Source organism: Ictidomys tridecemlineatus, chromosome 9, assembly GCF_052094955.1.
Source record: "Ictidomys tridecemlineatus isolate mIctTri1 chromosome 9, mIctTri1.hap1, whole genome shotgun sequence".
In the NCBI taxonomy this organism is placed as follows: domain Eukaryota; kingdom Metazoa; phylum Chordata; class Mammalia; order Rodentia; family Sciuridae; genus Ictidomys; species Ictidomys tridecemlineatus.
Genome location: NC_135485.1, coordinates 35,721,935 through 35,743,349, shown reverse-complemented (window position 1 = coordinate 35,743,349; position 21,415 = coordinate 35,721,935). Strand labels below are relative to the sequence as shown.

The 21,415-nt window shown below is 32.6% G+C and overlaps 1 protein-coding gene across 3 annotated transcripts in view; it reads left to right on the top strand.

The window, feature by feature from the left end:
- Positions 1 to 21,415, top strand: part of Cox7b2 (cytochrome c oxidase subunit 7B2) — a 138,740-nt gene that overhangs the window by 43,729 nt on the left and 73,596 nt on the right. For all 3 annotated transcript variants that reach the window (XM_040292478.2, XM_040292476.2, XM_040292475.2), the window contains exon 3: positions 4,387 to 4,443. The gene's annotated coding sequence lies outside the window, so the exon portion shown is untranslated. The remainder of the gene's footprint in view (positions 1 to 4,386; positions 4,444 to 21,415) is intronic.

The window sequence follows — 21,415 nt, the reverse complement described above, 5'->3', positions numbered from 1 at the left end:
CTAATCACATTAGAGTACCAGACAGACTTTGTTTTGTGACAATACTTTGTAAGTTTGCATACAAATTTTAGATGTTAACAAAAGCAGCAGGAAATTTCTTTCATTGAGCCATACCTAGTTAACTCAAGGCCTTGTACATAATACTTGTACATTAGATTGGCTTCTATTGATTTTTATTTTTGGAAAAATAAAAGCCAATCTAAGCATGTCTTATAACAATGTAAAGTTTAAAAATAGGTTATGTTAGCTCTTTAGTAATTAAAATAAGACAACTTTGATTGGTATTGTTAGCCAGTTTTTAAATACCAACCTTCCAAGTCATAAACAGTGAAGTAGCACAGTTCTGGCACTAATTGGGACTTCCAGTGAATCTAATAAGACTGAATTGTCATTTACGCAGCAGTGAACATCTGACTTGATTATAAGTACCCCCTCCCTCCAAAAAAAAATCTGTGGGAAAATTAATAAGTGCTCAAAATCAACTGTAAATCTTGCAGTGTAAGAACTAGTATTGATAGTGAATAAGTGTCTATAGCAGAAAAAACAAACACTTTGTCATTTCTATCAATTCTATACAGCATCAATTCCCTCTTACCACTCTCTCTAAAGGGGGTAAAGCAGAATTCTCCAAGGCCAGAGGGCAGGTCACTGACCCTGGTCTCTCATGCTTCTTTGTAGCTTCTAGCAGATCAACAGACTCAATTTACCTCTGGCCTTTTGTCTCATTCTTCTCAGAGGAAGCTGGCATTATGCCTCTTGGAGAAATGCTTTTCTCTTGATTTCCATCCTACTTCACTGGCCTTTCTTTGTGTTCATTTTCCTGGCTCTTTCATATCTCTCTAGCCTCTAACTATTGTCATAACTTAGCATTTATATATTACTTTTCTACTAGTACATTACAGATAACCATAGATAATGGTTTAAAAAGCATACATTTTAAAATCTCACAGGTTCTGTGGATCAAAAGTCTGGGCATGGCTTAACTGGGTCCTGTAAGATTATACTCAGGGTATCAGCTGGGACTTCGATATTATCTGAATGCATGACTAGAGAAAGATTTATTTCCATGCTTACTCAGATTGTTGGCAAAATTTATATCCTTGGAGCTATATGAGGGACTTATTCCTCTCTCTCTCTCTCTCTCTCTCTCTCTCTCTCTTTTCTTTTCTTTTTTTTTTTTTTTGGCTAGAGGCTTTGCATACTGGATGGTAGCGACTGTTCCTTACCATGTGGTTCCTCTATATGGCTTCTGGCTTCACAAGAGTCATTCAGTAAGGGAAAAACTCCACTAAGGTGGGGGCAACAACAGTGTCATTTGTGTAATTAACATACATTTTGTCACTTAATTCCTTCACACATTCTATTGGTTAAAAACAAGTTACAGGATTTTCTCACTTTGTAGGAGATGGGAAACATACAGTGGTATTGTTAGTTTTTCATTGCTGTGACTGAAATACCTGACAAGAACAATTTAGAAGAGGAAAAGTGTATTTTGGCTTACAATTTCCGAGATTCTGTCCATGGTTGGCTGACTCTATAGCTCTGTGCCCATGGTGAAGCAGAACATCATGGCAGAAGGGTGTGATAGAGGAAAGCAGTTTAGGACTGACCACCAGGAAGCAGTGAGAAAGTTCTGCCTACTAGTGACAAAATTTAAACTGCAAAGGCATACCCACTGGGACCTACTTCCTCCAGTCATATCCTTCCTGCCTATAATTACTGCTGAGGTAATCCATATCAGTGGATTAATCCACCAATTAGGTTATACCTCTCATAATTTAATCATTTACTTCTGAAAATTCTTACATTGTCTCACACATGAGCTTTTGGGGTTATTACAGACATGAACATGTAAGGTGAAGAGGGTGGTGTAACCAAGAGTCTATAAACTCCAGTGTTAATTCTCTGTCCTGATCATCTCTCTTCTTTTAAACTTTTAGTTTTTAAAAAATTTGTTCTAATTAGTTATACATGACAGTAGAATGCATTTTAACACATTGTACACAAATGGAGCATAACTTTTCATTCCTCTAGCTATAGGGTAATAACGACCATCACATTCCACCATCCTTCCCATCCCCACACCCTGTCCTCTCCCTTCACTCCCCTCTGCTCAATTCTAAATTCCTTTATTCTTTCCTACTATCCCTCCTTATCTATCAGCATCCACTTATCAGAGAAAGCATTCAGCCTTTGGTTTTTTGGGTTTGGCTTATTTTGCTTAGCATGGTATTCTTCAGCTCTGTTCATTTACCTGCAAATGCCATAATTTCATTCTTCTTTAAGGCTGAGTAATATTCCATTGTGCATATACACCACATTTTCTTTATGCATTCATCTGTTGAAGGGCATGTAGGTTGGTTCCATAGTTTAGCCAGTGTGAAATGAGCTTCTATAAACATTGATGTGGCTGTGTCACTATAGTATGCAGATTTTAAGTCCTTTGGGTATAAACCAAGGAGTGAGATAGCTGGGTCAAATGTTGATTCCATTCCAAGTTTTATGAGGAATCTCCATACTGCTTTTTATAGTGGTTACACCAATTTGCAGTCCCACAAGCAATATATTAGTGTACCTTTCCTCCCCACATCCTTGTCAACGTACATTATTATTGCTTGTATTCTTGATAATTGCTGTTCTGACTGGAGTGAGATAAAATATTAGAGTGGTTTTGTTTGTGTTTCTCTAATTGCTAGAACTGTTGAACATTTTTTATTTGTTTGTTGATTGATTGTGTTTCTTCTGTGAAGGCTCTCTCTGCACTTATTTCCTCTTGTCTTATGTCTTTTAAGTTCTGTAAGTAAAGGATAATCTTTACTTTTATGTCTACAAGTTGAATCTTCTCTTATCTCCATATTTAATATTGTTCTGGCTGTGTCTTCTGAGCATGTCAAATTTCACACATCCACAGCCTAAATAATTATTTTTCTCCATTTATCTGACTTTCTCCCCATGTTTTTCTAGTCTCACTGAAGTTATGTTTTGTCCTTTTAGTTGATAAAATCCAAAATAACATCATCCTTCATTCTATTCTCTTACAGCCTACATCTAGTTTATCAGAAAATTCTGTCACCCTTCCACTTTGTTTAAAACTCTTTGCGTTTTATTTTCGGGAAACCTATTATTGTTTTTCCTCAAATCTTTTAAAGTTTTTCATATCTCTGTTAGTATTTCTATCTTCCGCTGGCACTAGAATCTTATCTCAAGTACAAGATATTTGGTTGCCGTTTATGATGATTTCAATCCTGTGTTAACTTTTCAGTTTCCCTGTAACTGGCTCAGGATCTGCTTCTAAAAAGACAGACCTCATGGGATGGGGATGTGGCTCATGCGGTAACACGCCCACCTGGGTTCGATCCTCAGCACCACATAAAAATAAAATAAAGATGTTGTGTCCACGAGAACTGAAAAGTAAATATTAAAAAATTCTCTCTTTCTCTTCTCTCTCTTTCTCTCTCTTTTAAAAAAGAAAGACAGCCCCCATAGGACCTCAGTGCTACTGCTCTGATTTTGCTATTGATGGAAGCTCATGCAGCTTTACCATATGCCAGATTTGTTTCATATCAGTTGTTGCCTCTTATCAAACCAGGCTGCATGTACTCTGGTGAACCTCTCAGTTCTTATTTCATCCCAAAGACTCAGAAGGATAGAGAGCAGGCAACAACAAGTCACCTTCTTCCTCTCCCAACATATTTTTCATACAGGATTGTTTTCTTTTTGGCCTGTCCTCCTTTTATTCAGTATTCTTTTTTCTTCCTATCCCCCAGTATTCTCCAAATCCATGTTAAAATTTGCTTTCTGGAGTAGGACTTCCAATCATTCATTAGCATTTAAGTCTAATGTATTATGTCATTTTTCTCTAGGTGTATTTTTATTTCAAATTGTTATTCATTGTAAAATGAAAATATTTGTTTCATCAGCATTTGAGGCATTCATATGCTGATGAATTTGTTTCAGGGAACAAAACAGTAGAAAAGTTCATTCTGGTTTCTGTGAACTCACATCAAAGAGGTAGATGGCTGTTCTCCAAAACTAGTAGTTGAACCTTGGCTGGAATTCTCCATCTCTATACTTGGTCTCAGGTAAATGGTCACTCAGGGGATAGCTAAGGGACAAAAGGGGGATGATCTCAAATAGATGGATTGAGAGATTTTTACAAGCGTTCTTTCTCCCATGAAGATAGGTAACTATGCTCTCATCCTTTCTACATACTTTGTGATGCTTTTAACTTTGCATTGTTTCTTAAAATTTATTTTAATTAGATGTCATTTATATGAAAATAATTACTGTTGGAATAGCACATGGTGATTTTCTCTGGTAAGTGGCCTATGCTTACCTTTTCTTTTTTTCTGAAGTCTCACACTGATTTTCTAATTGTATTTTTAGGAAGCTGAATCTAGAACATTCTGAGGAAAGCATCTGGATTTCAGTTGTTCTTGTCAGGTAATGAGAAAATATGGAGAAAAATGGCTTATAATGCCTACATCGAAATTTCACCATGAGTTTCAATTTTAGATGACTTTGACATCACTCTCTCTTTTTAATGGGAAAATAATATTAAAGGTTTGGTAGAAAATTTTGTAAAAATAAATCAAAATTGACATGGAAACACTTTTTAAAATGTTGGTTGTGCTGTAGAGCACTGTATTTATTACTGGGAGTAAGTCCAATTACAGAAAGAATAAGAGACAGATGCCAGTTTAAGTAGACAAATGTTTCCAAAATAAAATATTTCCTATCAGCAGAAAATGTTTTACTTCAAAGACTAACTTGATAGTCTCTAACCACACAAACAGTTGGATGCAAGAGAAAAATGTGTGTTTTGCCAGCAAACACTTTCAAAGATAAGCACTTGTTGTAAGTACTACATACTTAGAAAATCTTTCTTTTGGCCAGCTGAGACCACCACGTGTTTTAAAATATGTCATCCATCATTTTAGTGTTAAGAGCGCCCCCTGGTGTGATTGTGTAAACATTTTTATGTGAAATTTAGGTACTTTTTAAAATCTCATTTTACTATTAGGTAGTGAGTGATTACCTTTTTATTTTAGGTTAACTTGGCCAGTATGGTATATAACTGTTTAGAAATATGGATTTAAGTTTTTTTCTTGTCCTTACTCATGATTATCTAGACATAGATGTCAGCTTTAAAATGGAATTTGGGAATATCCTAATTTCTGCACTTCTTTCTTACAAGCTAATGTCATTTAGTAAGTGTGAGATTTATACTGAGATAAAAGTTTACAGGGCAACCAAATATGTTGGTGATAATAACTTTTTTACATTGCAAATTGATGTGACAACTCTTTGGTGAATTCATCGAACATTTTAATAATTATGAAAATTCAGACACCTGCTTTTACTATATTAACTGTGAAAAAATCTTAATTTTGAGATTTTTAAAATAAATAAACAGCTATCCTGTTATCTACAGAACTTGCATATATAAATAGAATTCTATCATGAATGATAGAGTTTTTATCTATCCCCTGCCACCACATTAGAATGACATGAAATCACCTCTACTGCTATAAATTCTCAGTCAAAATTGGAAGTTGCATACTTGTTTATAATTGTTATTTTTTCTTGTATTTAATTTTTAATCCTTTAGGGATAATTAAACCATCCTTGAAAAGTTAAATTGTATATAATATTCTAAACCATATTTCTATTAATTTGATAATTGCAGTTATTTCTCCCTATTATCTCTTCTGTATACTATATTACATTGACTCTTTCAACTCTTTCCTATGGAATTTTTCTTCTAAACTTAATAATTTGCCAGACTACAGTAGTGGGCTGTTTGCAATAGAGTGCTTTGTTTTTATTTTCTTGTGTATGTTCCCCATTATTTGGTGCTGAAACCATGAATTTAATTCCTACCTTATTGAAAGAATTCAACAACAACAACAAAACAAACAAACAAACAAAACAGAGCAATTAACCAGCCACAATAGACTTGTGTTTCAATCCTGGCTTTCATACTTACTTGTGATTTTGGACATGTTGGTGACTTTCTCAGAAGCTCAGTCTCTTCTGTTTTAAAAAAAAAAAAAAAGAGGGAATAGAATTTACAGTTTCACAGGATGTTGTTAAAGCATCCTTTACATTGTTAATACATCCTTGTATTAAGTATGTATTTAAGACTTATTAAATGTCTGATTTGGGGTTCTATATATTATGAGCATTTATTTTTCACAGAAACTTGAAAAACTAGTTACCAATGTTTCTTTATTATTGATGATGCATAGTGAGAATAAGAAAACTCTTAAGTGGAAAAACCAAAGATTCTAATTAAGGTCTTTCTGACTTGAAGTGGACATATAACCCACTTATTTATTATTTAACTCGATCATATTTATTCATTTCTACTAATGTGTTGATTTAATTGTGTTTAAGGACAAAAAGAAACAATTCAATGTTCAAACATAAAGGAAACTTTTCCTATGAAAAATAGTAGGGAGATCTTTTAATATAGATGCTCTTCTTATAAGGAAATAAGAATGATTTAATTATTTTGGGGGGCTAATTCTTCTATACCATTGTTTCAAATCTGGTGGTACATTAAGAAATTCCTTATTTTTAATGTCATTGAGCTGATAGCAGCCATGACAAGGACTAGTGATATTGGGTTAGTGAGCTTAAGGATGTCTTCATAAATAATATAAAAACAGAATAATAGAACCCTAATTTTAGAGCAATTAACTGTTACCTGCTTCTAACTCAATGTTTCTTTTGGTTTTCTTTGGGTCTGGACCATAATACTTTATAAGGTGTTACTATTCTCTTTTAAGTATCTAATTACTTGCATTAGATTTGTGAACTTTCTTACATAATGTACCTTATGGGTTAAGAATTTTTATCTGATGTTATTTTTTAACTAGATTTTATTTTTTAATTGCTATAGAGGCAATTGTTTCCTTAGTGAGTAGTTTTGAAGGTTTCTTGTTTCCTTAGTGAGTAGTTTTGAAGGTTTGTTTAATAAAATATAGTGTTTCATATTATTCCTTTGGTTTTTAAGATTTTTTTTTAAGAGAGAGTGAAAGGTGGGGGGGGGAGAGAGAGAGAGAGAGAGAGAGAGAGAGAGAGAGAGAGAGAGAGAGAATTTTTAATATTTATTTTATTTTAGTTCTCGGCGGACACAACATCTTTGTTGGTATGTGGTGCTGAGGATCAAACCCAGGTCGCACGCATGCCAGGCGAGCACGCTACCACTTGAGCCACATCCCCAGCCTGGTTTTTAAGATTTGCTCTAGGAATCAAGGTATTCAGCCATGATTCAAAAGCACATAATTGTTTCTTTCCTTCACTTTTAAAAAAAATTTTGTAATTGTAGATGGACATCATGTCTTTATTTTATTTATTTTTATGTGGTGCTAGGATTGAACTCAGTGCCTTGCATATGCTAGGAAAGCCCTTTGCCACTGACCTATGGGTCAGCACTCCTTCACTATTTTGATACATCCCAAAATAACAAAAAACAATAAGAAAATAGTGTCAATAAAAATAGACAATAGTTTGTTTTTGTTGTCTGTGCTTTTGAGGTCAAATCCAAAAAAGCATTGTTTATGCCAAGATCTACTATATGACCCATATCCTGCTCCTGGACGTATATTCACAGGAAATGGAATCTGCACATTCAAAAGATACCTGCATGCTTATGCATATCATGTGTGACACTATTCACAATAACTAAGATGTGGACTCAACCTAGTTGCCTCTCAGTGTATGAACAGATAAGGAGAAGGTGGTATATATAGAACATGGAGTATTTTTCAGCATCAAAATAGATGGAACTGGAGGACATTATTTTAATTAAATAAGCCAGACACAGAAAGATAATTACCTCACATTCTTTCTCATATGTGGAAGCTAAAATAAGTTGACCTGAGTGTCAAATAGTGATTACCAGAGGTGGGAAGACAGTGGTGGGTGGGTGGGGTATGGATAAAGAGAGACTGGATCTGATGAATTCATGCTGTATGCATGTGTTGAAATATCACACTGAACCCATTAGTATGTGCAATTAATACATGTTAAGCAAAAAAAAAATTCAAGAGCACATTGTTGAGCTCGTCAGTGGCTGAGTGGCTGTTTCCTTATTTGAGTTACTTCATGACCAACTCAGGTCAGGTATATAGATATCAATATGAGCAGTTATGCATGTTATGTCTTACTTAGGTAAGGTAGCACATTGTCCTAAACATGCACTAACTTTACAAAAATCAGTTTAACCCTCATTTTTGAACCAATGAATGAGTGAAGAAATGATACTTGTCTTAGATTTTTATCCTCATTTCTGACTTATTTCTGTACTAGATAGATCCACTTGCCAGGTCACACATAACACATGTAGATACTCATGAATAGCATTTGATAAATATCCTCTTTGAATCTTCTTATTTTCTAAATCCTCTAATATTATTTTTGTTTAGACCTCCATGTTTTGAAAAATTGGAATATTCCCCTAACTCTGCTTCCTCTCTGTCTTACCACCTTTAAAATAAACTGTGCCCACACTGGGCCAGGCTAATTTCCTAAAGCATAGAACTAATATCAGCTTGAAATAAGTCAGTGTCTTTTGTCCAGAGATACCCTTTGTTTCTTGTTTACCTCCAGCTTATCTCATTACCATTGTCTTCAGCCCTGGATCTTTGTACTTTGCTTCACTGAACAAGTTACAGATCCCAAAGCATATTTTCTTTTTTTGTCTCCCCATGTCTTTAATCACCAGCTCTCCATGTGAGTAACACTGTCCTGCATTTTTTTTTTTGCTGAGATCTTTTCATCTTTTTAAGACTCAGTTTCACTTTCACTAATGTATGACAATCCTTCCTAGACTAAAATTCCAACTGTACAAGTACACACACCACTTGAGTTAAGTACTTTTTTAGTGGACAGCTTTAAGACTGTGTCCATTTCTGTTATTAGCAAGTTCAGTTTACAGAAGGCATCTTGAAGGCACATTTTATGTTGCATAATTCATTGTATCTCATTGCCATATATATAGGAAATAACCAGGAAAAACATTATTTATGAGGTTCATGAAGAGATTTAAGTAAAAAATCTAAAGATATTGTGTTAGAATTCCTATGAAGCCCATACCTTCAGTGAGACTTTTAAATGGATCAAAATGCCTGGCTCCCATCAGCTATTATTGAGCAGTATTGTGAAGCAACCATCAGTTAACTTCGCATGCTCTCTTTCATTTACATTGACTCTTCCAGTTACATATATTCCCTACAGTGCACCAAATTTCCCCTCTTACTCAGTATTCATTCTCCTCTCTTGTTTTCTTGCCAAGTCTCAGCATTGTTTTAGGCAAAAGCAAATACACAAGACCCATAATTTTCTCATCCTCATTATTGCTGTGGAGGACAATCTGTCATAATTCTGTCCAGTGAGATATAAACAATTCTGATGTAATTTCTAGTAAAGTTCTAGTTTCTTGGTGTAGATTTTGCCCTGTGTTCCTTCTGACACCTTATTTGTTCCTCATTCCTGGAAGGTATACATGATTATTAGAACTAGAGCAGCTACCTTGCTGCTTTTAATAAAAGCCCAAGAATTACTGAGACTAACATTGTTATCCTCAAATTTTCAAACTGATAAGCAGTAATTATCATTTCACTTATGACAGTACTTACCAGACTAAACTTCCAGTTGCATAATGGAGATGGTCATTCCTTCCTCAAGTTGTTATTATGTTGGTTTCTAGTGCATCAACTGTCTTAATTCCATAATACTGAAGTTGATTGCATAAGATTGTCACCTCTTCTCTTATGTTTTAATTTACTAACTATGTATCAGACCCACTATCCATGTACTGCTTAGACACTAGATATAAAAATTTAAAAACATTCATATGCAAATGTCTTTCAGTCTCATGAGGACAGAAAAACATAAAATTAATTATAACAAAATACCATAGAAGATGAAATATATAATATAGTAAGTACCACAGTATGTATGTGTAGAAAAACCTAAGAGTATTTGCATTTTGATCAGGAAGCCCTAAAAATATTAGAAGTTTCTAAAAATTAGCCTTAAAAATATTAAAAGTTTTAAAACAATTGAGTGACTCTCTTATATGAGATTTTAGGCATCCCAGAAAGGACTTATTCCTTGTGCCTTTCAATGACACAGTGTAGGTGGTCACCTATTTGTGTCAACTTGCTGTCTCTCAATACTAATGAAAATGAGCACAGTTCAGAAGACTAGAGATAAAAATCCACACTTGGAGCTGCTGAAAAACTATCTTTGGAAAGCCAAATTGGTGAAAAGCAATCTGTGGAGAAGGAGGGGCAAGAGCTGACATGAAGTTGCCAAGGATTCTGTTGACACACAGACTGGAGCAATAAGCCAAGAGCTATAACAAAGAAAATAGTAAACAAGAAACTAAAGCTCAGTGGTTGAAAGGCAAGAGTTAGTTAATGGAGAGAGACATCAAAACATCAGGCAGTTGACAGCCTGGAACAAACTCACAATGAGAGAGGACTAGGGAACAAGTCTCCCCAAGAGAGCACAAAAATAGGCTGCTCTACTCTGGGGCTCTCCGCAAGTCTCTGTGAGGAAAGCCAGAAGCAGACCATAATAAAGACACTATTTATAAAATCACAGAAGTTCAAAGGAGCTAAAATGAAAAAAGAGTCTCAAAATAAAACATAAAAATGGTAATGAGTAGCTGTTTTATAAAAGCATTCAGTGCTCAAAGAATCTGATTCCAAAAAGAGGGTCCTGGGACTTGGGCATTGATTTGAGTGCTTGATCTTGAGATTTTTTGTGTGTGTGTGAAGATTTTGAAATGCAAAAATTTCCCAAAGACAAAACTAATGTGGAATAAAATTTCTAGGGATGGGCCAAAAATGCTATTCAAAATTCTAGGTGGTCTTGGGATAAGCTACAGAAGAAAATTTGAACACATTACCATTTCTTCTAACTGAGACACAGCATATTCCCAGAAGATGAATGAATGGAAAGCTGCCAATGATCTTGTTTTGAATAATAAGGACTGACCATCACCAGTACACATTCAACCCATGCACTTGAAAGAAGCTGTGACTACCAATAAGGCATCAAGACATGTTTGTGCAATCATAAAGTACTTCATACTATCATTCCACCGAGTATTAATGGACCAAGTTATGCCTTGGTGCATGACCACAAGGGTCTGATAAAGTACCATGATACTCTTCTGTGACACAAATCCAATCCTCCTGAAAAAAAAAAAGAACAACGAAAATATAAAGAATAAAAAATATTCTGGCTTCTATGGCAGTTCTGCCTACACTTTTCATCTAGTTAGGTAGGATAACTACCTCACCTGGTGAAAATGAACTGAGATTGGTTTTTTGAAGTAGCTTCATGTAATGTTTGCATTTTATATAAGAATATATCATCAATTGTAATATTAAAATTATCTAAGTTATTCTCAATGTAAGTATATACCAGCTTGCCCATGATATTTTTCTTTTTACTTTGAAAGTTAAAAAATTATGATATTTTGCTGTCTCTGTGGCAGTATAATTATTTTGCATTGTATCAGATGTCACAGAATAGAGATATAACTTAAATACCTTTGAAATTTCTTAATTTTATGCTAATATTTAATGTGTAAATTCTTCTAATTCTTTCTTGAAACTGTTTGGTTGCACAGTTGTTAGATTTCCTCGACCTGTGAAACATATTATGTGCTTTCAAAGAGTATATCTTTTTCTAGATTTGAATTCTAGGCATCTTACTCAGTAAATACTCATGTTCATTCTCTCCACGCTTTGTTTCTAATGATTTCAGTTATTTCAACCTCAGTTTTTCCCATTTAGTTCTGTCCTATTGCATCTCTCTCAATTTAGAAATCTTTTTATGGTTTGTTCTTGTTATTTACCTTTGCCACACTTAAATATTTTGAAATTTGGCAACAAACAGCATAAGTCAGTATAGGAACACACAGAATAGAATGACATAAAAAATGTGAACATTTAATTGCTATTAGTTTTCTAATAGCACAAACTTATCCTTATCTTTAATTTTTTCATTATGGTAAAATATATATAACTGTTAAGATTTGGAATATTTGGATATTGTTTGCCCCTTCAAAACTCAAGTTGCAATTTAGTCCCCATTGTGAGATACTAATAATTATCCCATCTTATTCTGTATTTCCAGATGTGGAACACCTATACAAACTTTAAAATTGATGAACAAATATACCACTTCTCTTAACTTTGAAATACTGAATTAATCTCATCAAATTAATTAATTGAAAAATTGTAATTTATGGATTGAGAGAGTGGACTTAATCTGAGTATGGTATTTAAAGGTGTGACCAATGGCTGTGATTAGGGTTGCATAAAGTCATAACAATTAGAGATTCTAGATTAAATACTGGTGGCTTTATAAGAAGAGAGAGAGAGACCAAATATAAATATGTATGTTTTTCCTATTTCTCTCCATGTGAGTGATTTAGATAGCTGTAAAATATATGTTAACATCTGAAAGGGATAGTATTCCTTTATTTCTTTTCTTACCTTTTTAAATACGTAAAATTCACAACATTTCAAGCATGTTTATCTAGAATTAGCATATTTAGGTCTCCAAAACAAAATCAAATACAATTCATTGGTATTTTAAAATTAGGATCATCTTATATTCATTGTTTAATTTAAGAAAAATTGTCACTTTTTTGGTGAAGTTTTTTTTTTTATTCAAGGAAATGTATAAATCTCCATATATACGTTTTGTCTTTTAACTTTCAATAATTTTCTTGTTTTTTTCATAAAGAACTTACATATATTTTTAGGATTTTGTTGTTCATTTGATTGCTTTTATATAGCTTTCTTATTTGCTCTAATTACTCTCCTTTTTCATCTTATCTGTGACTTTACTTCATCAGTCCTACATTTTATAGCTGTCTTGAAACTCTTTTGAACTGGATCCTCATTTCCAAATTTAAATATCTTCAGAGAATTCCAATTTGGCAGCCTGAAATATACTCTAAACCTCACCATATCTTCAATATTAAACCTTCTTTTGTATATTGCTTTTTCTTTTTTTTTTTGTTTTGTTTTTTTGGCCAAACTCGATCTCTCTCCCTTCCCCTTTTCCAGCAAATAGATAAGGTGTATATAATCACACAGACTAAAAGAAATCAGTAATTTTAAACTTGGTTCTTATCTTCCTTATTTAATTGCTTTTGATTTCCTAAAAAATCTTCCCTATATACATTTTTTTTCTTTTTCTCTTTGTTTTTATAGCATCTATCCTATTTCAGGTTCTCCTTTTGTCTTAATTGGGCCAGGTGTGGTGGCACACACTTGTAAACCCAGCAGCTCTGGAGGTGGACTCTTAATTGGACAACTGTAGTAATTTTCTACCCCTATTTCATTTTATTTATTTGCATGCTTCTCATGCAGCTGATGAATATTCCACATGGTTCTTATCTGCCATCACCTTTTACTGGAGCCATGTATAAAAAGTTCAAATTTGTTACCTATAATCTATTTAATCTCATTTTACTCTCTTATTTCAGAAGGCTAATCATACATTATAATATTTTGTGTAAACAGAAATACTAGAGTTCTTATATACTCTTTATTTTTTTCCCTCCCTTTGTTCTGTTTTCTCTGAATATCCTATATCTCCATCTCAGAATATCAGAATTCTTCCTAAATTCCAGTTCTAGATCAAATGTTATTTCAACAAATCTTCTCTGATTCCCTTATTTAATGATAACTTCTTCATCCTCTATTGAAGTGTTATCAGATGGAGTGTCACTTTATGACACCTTGCTTTTCTTACAGCTATTTATATGTATCTCATCTCCTTCACCAGAGGAAAAGCTTCAAGATGACAATTCTTTTGGAAAAAAATTACTAATGGATTCTTCCCTGAAAAAAATTGCACTAGAAACACGCACGAACATGTTCTGTAAAAGAGTAAAATGTGTGCAGGTTGAGTAGCAAATAGACCTCCAACAGATTTGTAAATACATTATTCTTAGACAATGTATTCTGTGATCACCAAATGATTGTTAAGGAATGAAAAACATTATTACTTCATAATATTCAACCTAACTGAATCATGATTGTTTACACACTCTTCTATTTAAACAAGATGGGTCTTGGCAGTATGACACACACCATGAAAAATAAGTGCATCCTCTTTAGAAAGTAAAAGTGATGATGAAGAGACATTTTGATATTCTCCAAGGAATGCTGTATTCATTTGATCTGAAGAATGATTGTAATCTAAAGCATGTGCTTAGATTACATAGTTTAGACTATCTTCATAGTTTAGACTATCATTTGAAAAAGGAAGAGTAGCTTATTTCTAAGGATATTGTCTCACAATACAAAAGTGTTAAGAAGCATGAATATACACATAAACAAATTCTTTTATATGCAGGGAATTAACCATAATTCTATGTTAGCAATAGTATGCAGTTATATTTAATAGGATTTCTATTCAATTCTGTTTTTCTTATGACATATTAATTTTACTGTATATGATATAATTTTATTCTTTTCACTGTGGCTTAGAGTTACATATCATGCATATATTACACTTTTATCGTCTTATCTCCTGTGATTGACATCTGTTTTGTAGGTCATATGCACATATAATTTCACTAAGTACTTCCTAACTGCTTTGCAAAATTATTGAGTTCATTTACAGTCCTGCCAGGAAAGCATAGCAGTTTAATTTCATCATTATACTTTTTAACATTTGGTATCACGTAACTTCCAATTTTTCTGAGTTTGAAAATGGTAATTTGAAATTTGTGGTACTTTAGTGTTAGAATTAGTTTCTTTTTCATACAGCTTTCATTTACTCTTTCATGCAGTTTTTATTTACTTTCTTTTGAATTTCCTGTCTTGTTTTATCAGAAGTTCCTTGTATATTATATATGAATGACTTGTTTTAGATATTGCTGTTTTAGACATTGCAGATATCCCTCCCAGCCATTAATCTATTTTTGAACTTTGCTTACAGAATTATTCCTTGAACAGAAATTTTTCTTTATATTTTGTCAAGATGATTAGTTTTTGCTTTCTACTTTTCTAAATATAATTTAATTAGGCATACTTTACAGTAAAATGTAACAATATTAGTTTGATGAGTTTTGACAACTTATGTGTACTCAGCAACATAAACAAGATACAGAAAATTACTCTCCTTATAAATTTTCTTCCTGACCACTTTCATCGATTTCTGCATTTGATCCTCAGCACTTAGTGACCAGTGTTTTGTTTTCTATCACTAAAAATTATTTTGGATTTTTTCTAGAATATCATATAAGAGAAACTATGCACTATGTACATTCTATGTTTGACTTCATTTACTCAGCAAATGAAAGAAAATTAGAAGATTTCACTCTCTGACACAGACACACACTCAGCATACATCACATATATTCTTTGCATTTCTGATGCTCTTCATTCCTTACTATCTATCCAAGTTGTTATTTGGGGTCATTAACCTTTAGTCCTGAAGACTTACTTTAGCACTTCCATTAGTACAGGTAAACTATAAATAACTCATTTGTAAAACCCCCAAATAAGTTTTATTTCATTATTTTTGGAGGGGAGTTTTACTACATATTAGATTTTTGACTGAAACCTTTTTCCTCTTCTACTTGGGACATGTCATTATGGTTTCTTCTGGCCTCTACTGTTGGCAATACAAATCTATCATCAAAGATTATTATTACCATCTATATAATATGTGCTTTTTTCCCCAGATGATTTCAAGATTTTTTTTCTGTAGCTTTCAGAAGTTGACTATGAAGTTCATGACTTGACGTTCATTTTGTTACTGTTAATCCTACTTGTGGTATGGTAAACTTCCTAGATCCGTAAGTGAATATTTGTTTATACCAACTTTGGTAAGATTATAATCTTTATTTTTTCCATAGTTTATTCCTTGCTTTTTTTTGTCTCTATTACCCTGGGACTCTAGTGACTTGTACATTTGAATCCTTTCAAAATGTCCCATAGTCTCTGAGCCTTTATTAATTTTTCTTTAGTCTTCCTCCCATCCTGTACTATAAGTTTTATTCATTCCATTTGTCTGGTTTGATTTCAACCAACTTCCTTTTACCATGTCAAAACTAATATAGATCCAATTTGATGGATTTTATATTTCAATTATTATGATTTTCAGCTTTACAATTTCCTTTCCTTTCTTTTTATAGTTTTGTTTCTTTACTGAAATTACCTGTTCATACATTGAATTGTATTATTCCTTAATATTTTTTACAAAGGTGTTTCACTCTCATAACTTGAACATATTTATAATAGTTGCTTTGAATTCTTTGTTTGGTCTATTCAAAGTCTGTCTATTTGAGGGTCAGTTTCTCTTAATGTAATCTCATAAGTAAAAGTCATAGTTTTTTTTTCTATTTTTATTTCTTTGCCTGTCTTGTGTTTTTGATGAAAGTTAGACATCATAGATAATGTGTTATAAGAACTTTTAAACTGCCTTTTTCTTTTAAGGATTATTATTTAGTCAATTTCCTTCTAATTATTTCATTTGTCGACTGACTTTATGAACTCTTTTTCTCCTGCAGGGTTGAGCACCTGATATTCCTTTTTCTTGTATTTTTTATTCTAATTTGTTATATATATGACATCAGAATGCATTACAATTCATATTACATAGAACACAATTTTTCATATCTCTACTTGTATACAAAGTATATTCACGCCATTCATGTCTTCTTCATGAATATATATCCATCTCATTCCACCATCTTTTTTTAACCCCCTTGCCTCCTCCCTCATGCTCCCTCTCTTTTGTGCTGTCTAGAGTTTGTCTAATCATCCCATGCTCCTTCTCCCAACCCCATTATGAATCAGCATCCTTATATCAGAGAAAACATTCGGCATTTGGTTTTTTGGGATTGTCTAACTTCACTTAGCATTATATTCTCCAACTCCATTCATTTACCTGCAAATGCTATGATTTTATTCTCTTATATTGCTGAGTAATATTCTATTGTGTGTGTGTGTGTGTGTGTGTGTGTGTACACACAACACATTTTCTTTAGCCATTCATCTACTGAAGGTTGCATCTAGGTTGTTTCCACAATTTAGCTATTGTGAATTGTGCTGCTATAAACATTGATGTGGCTGTGTCCCTGTAGTATGCTGTTTTTAAGTCCTTTGGTTATAGAACAAGGAGTGGAATAGCTGAGTCAACTGGTGGTTCCATTCACAGTTTTCCAAGGTATCTCCACACTGCTTTCCACATTGCCTGCACCAGTTTTCAGTCCCACCAGCAATGTATGAGCCTGCCTTTTTCCCCACATCCTCACCAATACTTATTGTTATTTGTATTCTTAATAGCTGCCCTTCTGACTCGAGTGAGATGAAATTAGAGTAGTTTGATTTGCATTTCTCTAATGTCTAGAGATGTTGAACATTTTTTCATAGATTTGTTAATTGATTGTACATCATCTTCTGAGAATTGTCTGTTCAGTTATTTGGCCCATATATTGATTGGGTTATTTGGTTTTTTTTTCTTTTAAGTTTAGCTTTTTGAGTTCTTTATATACCCTAGAGATTAGGAGCACATGATATTTCTACTAAGATTTTATTTCGTTTTCAGTTTGGTGCTGCTTCTCATTCTTCTCCTTTTTCACCTTTTCTTTTTGTCTTCTTCCTTTTCCTTTTCTTTTTTTTCCTTTCCTTTTGTTTTCCTCCTCCTATTTTTCCTCTTCCTGTCCTCTTTTTCCTCTTTCTTGGTTAGTTTCCCAGGCATTTTGCCTGAGCCTGCAATTTCTAATTAGCTAAGGAATTTATGTCTAGAGTTTATATGGATGATTCCCAAATTTAACTTTTATAATTTTTCAACTTTACCATGAGTTCATTGGGGTTAAACTAATTTTCACCTTTCAGTGATTTTATGATGACATACTTTTGTTGTAAGTCAAGGAGCATCTGTATTTAGATTCTGGTGCTTACCCAGTCTGTTACCTTTTGCTTCATCTATTGACATGTATTTTATTTTTCTACTTTATTCATTATTGTGCATTACACTGATGGATTTTTATATGTATACCAAACCTCTTATTCTGAGGTGACATTTTATCACACTTATTTTCCTTTTAGTATGTTTTTAGATTTGATAGGCTAATATAATGTTAAAGACTTTAACATTGTCATGTCATTTTTTTTTCTCTAATATCTTAGATGGGTTTTGGTTCTTGGACAATGCTGGACTCAAAGAAGGAGTTATATTGTATCCCATTATCTTTTTTGAAAATTGTTTTTTGTTGGCTTGGTATTATATCTTATATATTTGATAAAGTTATCAGTAAATTAGTCTAGACCCAGCATATTCTTCTTGGGTAGGGTTTTAGTCACAAATGCAGTTTCTGTAGTAACTGTAAGGCAATTTACTTTTACTTTCTCATCTTGAATCAGTTTTAATTTGTTTTTCTTAGGGAATTTATCAATTTTATCTAAATTGTTGAATTTATTGGAGTAAGGATAGAAAGAACTCTTTAAAAAGTTCATGATATCTTTTATTCATTAAAACTGTAGTATATAAGTTGTTAAGTCATTTATTCTTAATGTTTATAGATTTTGTAGTGCAACCTCTCTTCTGTTTTCTTTTTTTAGTGATTTGTCTTATATTTTCTTGATTAGACTAGCTGATTTTGACAATTTTTTGGTGTTTTCAGTTAAATAAATCTTGATTTTCTCTTATTCCCTATTATTTCTAAGCATCTAATTACTTTTTAAAGTAAAAATACATGTGATTTATTTTTTTCATATTTTTAATACATGTTATTTTTATTGTTTTGTTATGCTAAGGATTGCACATGCTAGGTAAGTGCTCTACTTCCAACCTGTATCCTCAGAAGTAATTTTATCAATTTTAAACTATAAATTTTGCTCTGAGCAACTTGTTTATGTATGTCTCACAAATTTGGTAAGGTTTTTTTTAAATAAAGTACTGATTGATTTTCAAATATCTATCTTTTTGTTATAATTTTTAAATTAATTGTGCTTTTGTCATAGAATATGATCTTCATGTGTGAGCCCTTTAAATTAATTGTGTCTACGTTTATGGCCCAGGGTATGATCTATTTTGTTGAATGATTGACTGGAGATTTCAATTCATATGTGTTTTTGTAATGGAGTTCAGATCATTCAAATCTTTCTTGATTTTCTGTTAATTTGTTCTAACACTTAATAAGAAGGAACCATTGAATGTTCCAACACAAATTGTAGGTGTTTTCTATTGCTATTTTAATTTTCCTCTTGACTCTTTTATTTCTTCTGCAGCCCCATTACCATGTGTCTCCAGCAAATATCTTTATCTCCACTCCAGCAAAAGAGATCATTCTATTCTTATCCCCCTATTTTATTTTTAATTTTATTCTCTAAGAGTGACAGATCTAACATTATAATCAATATCTTTTCTTATTTCTTCTATGTGTAAACTAGATGCAAAATTGCTAAGCAAAAAATCACATGAAAAACAAATTTAAAATAAAGTGCAATGTTTATGTATAATTCTGTTTTTAGTGTTAGAGTTATATAAGAGAACTGTTTGCCAGCATTATTTAGTTTAGCTCATTTTCTTCTACACTGTTTTTGTTGAGGTAAAACCTTGCATTTGTAATCCAGTAAAGTTCAATTAAGTCTGTTTTGTCTTGGGATCACCCAAAAGTCTGATTATTTATGTATACTGGAAAGTACACTCTTTATGAAGGTTTTTTTTTTTTTTTTTTTTTTTTTTGCGGGGAGAGGGGTCAGGTGTTTAGAATATACTACTGTGGTACCATAGAGAAGAGTTTCACCAGCCTAAATATTTTCCTCATGCATCCCCTTTAAATGTGACCCCTTTTTCTTTCCCCAAAACACGGGAAATCACTATACTATTTTCTGTCCTATACTTTTACTTTTTCTAGAGCAACATGAATATTATCATAAAAATTTTAAACTTTTCACATATTTTCCCCCTTGGCAAAAATGCATCTTGTGGGCATCAGAAGTTCATTTTGTTTCTGAATTATATTCTACTTAGATTCACCATCATTTGTTTATACACTCACCTACTGAAAGATATCTTTATTATTTCAGGTTTTGGGTAATTATGAATCAGGCTGTTATAGACATTTCTGTCAGCAGGTTTTTTCAACTTCTACACTAATTGACTTTTTGCTTCACATAATGATTCATTGTGTGTGTGTGCACAAAGGCAAGGTTGGAGGAGGAGGTTGCTTTCTTCCTGTGTGCTCAGTTTTTTTTTTTTTTTTGTAGCTTTTCTGACCTCTACCTAATAATGTCATTATCCATTCTGATTCCCAGATTGTTTTGTAGAACTTTTAATAGATGCATATTAATTACAGAATGTGTTTCATTCTGGAATATTAATACTATATACAATGTAACTGAATCGAGTTTTACTCATTCCAAGATTTGTCAAACAAAAATGTTTTCATACATTTGCAGATGTCACCTGGGAATAAAATTGTACTTAGTTGACAATAACTAGATTACAAGTTTTTGTCTGAATTTAAATTTCCAATTCACTTGAGTAAATACTAAGAGTAGGATTGCTGAGTCATGTCATAAGTACTTGTCTAACTTAACAGGAATTTACCATACTGCCTATTATAGTGGTGATAAGATTTTTGATTGCCACTATCAATGAAAGCTCCTGTTTGTTTATATCTTTACCAGATTTTGATTTGTTATATTTGTTTTACTTTTATCCATTCTAACATGTACATAGTGATATTTCATTGTGGTTTTAATTTATATTTTCCTAATGCTCAAGAGTATTCATTCTATGAAGACAGTGCTAAAAGGAAAGTTCATTGCTTTGAGCTCATTCATTCAAAGAATAGAAAGTCAACAAATAAGTGACATAACATTACATCTCAAAGCCCTAGAAAAAGAACAAATGAATACCAAAAGCAGAAGACAAGAAATAATCAGAGATGATGAAATTGAAGCAAGACACAATTCAAAATAATTGACAAAACAAAAAGTTGGTTCTTTGAAAAAATAAGTAAACTAGATAAGTCCCTAGCCACACTAACAAAGAGAGAGAAAACTCAAATTACTAAAATTCATGATGAAAAAGAAAATATCATGAAGGACACTACTGAAATACAGAAGATAATCAGAAACTATTTTGAAAATTTATACTCCAAAACAATAGAAAATCTTGAACACATCAATAAAATATAGAGACATATGACCTACCTAAACTGAATTAGGAGGATATACACAATTTAAATAAATCAGTTTCAAGCAATAAAATAGAAGATACCATTAAAGTTCTACCACCCAAGAAAAGCCCAGGACGAGGTGGATTCTTAGCCGAGTTCTACAAGATCTTCCATGGAGAATTAACCAACAATACTCCTCAAATTATTCCATGAAATATAAAAGAG